Source organism: Ambystoma mexicanum, chromosome 3q (genome assembly GCF_040938575.1).
Source record: "Ambystoma mexicanum isolate Mex_15411 chromosome 3q, UKY_AmexF1_1, whole genome shotgun sequence".
Taxonomy (NCBI): domain Eukaryota; kingdom Metazoa; phylum Chordata; class Amphibia; order Caudata; family Ambystomatidae; genus Ambystoma; species Ambystoma mexicanum.
Genome location: NC_090926.1, coordinates 300030823 through 300034726, shown reverse-complemented (window position 1 = coordinate 300034726; position 3904 = coordinate 300030823).

The window sequence follows — 3904 nt, the reverse complement described above, 5'->3', positions numbered from 1 at the left end:
CTGCTGCGTAGGGGCCTTCACCACCTTAGGTGCGTCCCGGGCCTTCTCCTTAGGGGGAGGGGCGACGCCTCACTCCCCCTCTCCCGAGATCGGATGGGGCTTCTCCCGAAGCTTACCCGGGGTCTCAGACTTCCTCTTCCCTGAACCGAAGCATTGGCTCGTGGTTGACGGAAACGGGGAAGGCGCGCCTTGCATGGCGACCGAAGAGCCCGACCTTTCGGCGCTCCCAGAGCCAGCGGACTCGCGGCGCTTGGCCTGGTGTTGGGCCCCCGTCGCCGGGGCGCCCGCAAAGGACTTAGAAGCCCGCTCGGACCCTTTCTTCTTCTCACCCGTTGAGCCCTTCTCCAACCAGCTGGCGAGACGGGATCGACGGTCCCTCATGGTCCGCTCCGACAAGTTCTTGCAGAACTGGCAGTCCTTCTCTACATGAGTCTTGTCCCCATGAAGACAGTAGAGGCATCGCAAATGTTCGTCCTCCTTAAACACATTCTGCAGCCCGCATCCAGGGCAGCTGCGAAACAGCTTGGGTCCGGGTGACGAACTCGCGTCCTGGGCCATCTCGAAGTCTTCTGGAATCCTCCAAGAGGTTGATTCGACGAAATCTTCACCCTTGAGGGGCGTAGGAAAATCCCGCAACGGGAAGCCGTTAACGGGAGTAGAAACGGTGGAGCTTGAGGCTCGATTAACCGAAAAAAAGTGAAAATTCACCTGAAAAAGCGCGAAACACACAGTAAAAGCTCGAGAGCTAAGCACGAGGAATCCCAACACTTCAACGTGCGGTAAAAATCTGAAGATGGCTGCCAGAGGCGGGGCTTAGGGAGATGGCAGTCATTGGCTGTGGTCAGTATGACGCAGAGATCAGTGATTGGTTACTACTACGAAAGGCAGATCAGAAACGAAACTGATACTGATTTTTTCTTTACCGAGGATTCCCAGCCTGACGACGGGGAATATTCATGAGCATGTGAATCCATGCCAGACCCCATGCTGGAGAACTTTTTCCCTTCCGTGCGCAACTAACCTGCGTTTTCTTTTCCTTCTGTGCAGAGGCGGTGCGGCTCCGGAATGGTGAATGGAAGAACCGCTCCGACATGTTCCGCAAGAATGCTGACCCCGGGCGAGTATTGGATGCCTGAGCGGGTACCTTTTCTTCTGCAGGTACGATGGTCCGGAGAACGGCTGAAGGCGCAACCAATGAGATGGAATGCTGCAGGTAAGGCCTTCGCTGCTGTACTGACTCCTGTACTCTTCTCCATCTTCTCTCAGGTACCGATGGATGGATTTTCTGGACTGGCGTGGCTGTAGCAGTTCGAGGACAGGACAGACACAGTGAGTGTTATGCTGCAGGAGTGCAGAATAACGCAAAGCGTGTTCTGCCTGCAGGGTGTGGCTTAAACAGCCTTGTAAGTAGTTCCAGGTAAAGTAGTCCCTAAACCACACCCTGCCTTTCGGGTAAAGTAGTCCCTGAGCCACATCCTGGATATACAGAAAGGCTTAGCCTAACTAGGCTGAGTAAATAGCTCAATGCAACTCAACATTTATTATGAGCCTGGCGCCAAGACTGAGTCCAGGGGGTCCCCGGGCACTTCTCAGGGGCTTGATAAGCCCTTCTAGGTGCTTGTGACTGGGGTGGGCCCATCAGTTCTGGGGGTTTTGGAGCATACATCATGACAGTAATTTAAAAAAGTAGCAGAGCACCGCTCCCAACCTCTCCCACTCACTTCGACCACTGCATGTATTACAGGTTTGCAAACAAATCAACGGACAGCATAGCACTAACCCATGCTAACCCAATCTGCCTCCAAGTCACCTTTCCCTCATGTATTCCCTCATGGTCTGGCCACTTGTAGCACCTCTGTTTGACCTTTCCCGCCTCCAAAACGTAACAAGTGAACTCTGTATATTTTCAAAGTCTGTCTTCCATTTCCATACCGTCTCTCATCACATGGCTCTCTACTTCCAGGTCGGTCGCTCTGGTCTGACAATGTCCAGTGTCCACCTCCTCCAGTGAGGGGTGTAGGACCACCACCCCCTTATGTCCTTCTGGCAAAGAATAGGGCTCTTTTGTTTAGACCAGTCCAAGACGATGGGATACGAAAATGGCCTCGGAGTGGCTTTCACCCAGTACCACTGAGAGCTTCTGAAAGCGCAGCCTCAGAAATCTTAAAGCACATGTCCCTTTAGAGAGCCCTCAGGGCAAGCATTGCCTCAAGCCAATAAATGGATTTCCCTACCAAATGTATGCAAGGATTTAAAAGTAAAATAATAAACACTGGCATATTTAAAAGGGGCGACACTTCAGGTATTCGGATATCCTCCCAAACACCTCCTCCTACATTGTCATTTACTCACATTTATGACCCCTTGTTCTCACATGACTTTATGGTGTCATGATCTAAATCTTGTCCCCCCCTCTCCTTGGGAGCCATCAACTTTCAGACACAGGACAGGGGGCCATTCATCTAAATAGGGATACAGAGGTTTTATCATCCTTAGCAAAGAAAAAAACTCCTCCATACATCAGGAAAACATTCAAAGGCTGAAAAGAGGCCGAACGGCAACACATGTTTTGAGTGATCCTTGCCCACCTTAAATCTCATGAAGAGTCTATGTCTCCCCCTGGAGGAGATATGGAAGTGCCTTGTAGATCTATTTCTTCAATCCAGTCTGCTTGACCGGGGCACTAAAAGCATTTTTTTTGGGGCAGAAAAAAAAAACGTCCAAGAAAATGGCCACCGGGAAAGGGAAAACGGAGTCCATTTTCCCTTTCCATGGCGGCCATCGGTAGCGGACACGCTGGAAACAGAAGTGTTCCCAGTGCATCCGCTCCTGAAAAAAAAGGACAAGGTAAGTGGGGTTGGGAGGGAGGAAGAGAGGGAGGAAGGAAGGGAGGGAGGGGGAAAAAAAAAGAAAACGTATCTGCGTCCCTGGTGGGGGATGATGGAAGCCTCCAGCCGTGTGGAGACGCGGAGCGGAGATGGCCCCGCTCCGAGCCACCTCACGGCTGGAAGCTGCCATCGTCCCCCACCGGAGACAAAGGAGGCAGAAGGTAAGTGGAGTGGGGTGGGGAGGGCAGGGAGGAGGGAGGAAAGGGAAAAAAAAAAGCCTTACCCGAGTCACCGGCAGGGGCGAAGGCAACCTCTCAGCTGTGGGGAGGCTGGGAGCGGGGATGGCCCCGCTTCGAGCCTCCTCATTGGCTGAGGGGCTGCCACGCCCCCAGCTGGGTACAATGGCTGTGGAATCCCAGCCGAGGGATTCCCAGCCGGGTAATGCCTCGGCGAGGGCCAATCAGAATGGTTGTTTCATTCTGATTGCGGCCTCGCTGGGTACTAAAACATATTATGCAATACCAATTAAAACAATAAAAAAAAATTTAAAAAGCAAGCATATATCAATATATACATACAAAGCAACCCTGTGCCTTCTTATAGAATAACTCACATAGCATAGCAGAAGAGCTTGTGTTCGCCTGCAAAGCGACCTCAGTACCAATAAATCGCTAAACATCTATAGCATTTACATTAAGAGGGAGCATCAATTTTCAGAGGTCTCACGATGCCTGTGTATCAATTCAGCTTTTATTTGTTTTCAAATCAATGTCCTACTCAAACGCTGTCCACACCTTAGTCATTGCAATCGACAGTGACAGACACCAGCCCGAGATTCAGTTCTGCCAAAACAGGTCATTTTGGATTTCATAAAGCACTACACCATGCTTCATATAGTTAGGTTTCGTTATGTTCAATCATATTTATACCACGCGATATCACCACCACAGTGATCCCCTGGCGCTCTGGCAGATCTGAAAAGCAAGAGGGTAGGGTAAACTGGTAGGACTGAATGAGAAAATCACAAGAGAGCCGTGATGTGCTGTTGGCAGCTTCAGTGCAGTTTACACCGTTCA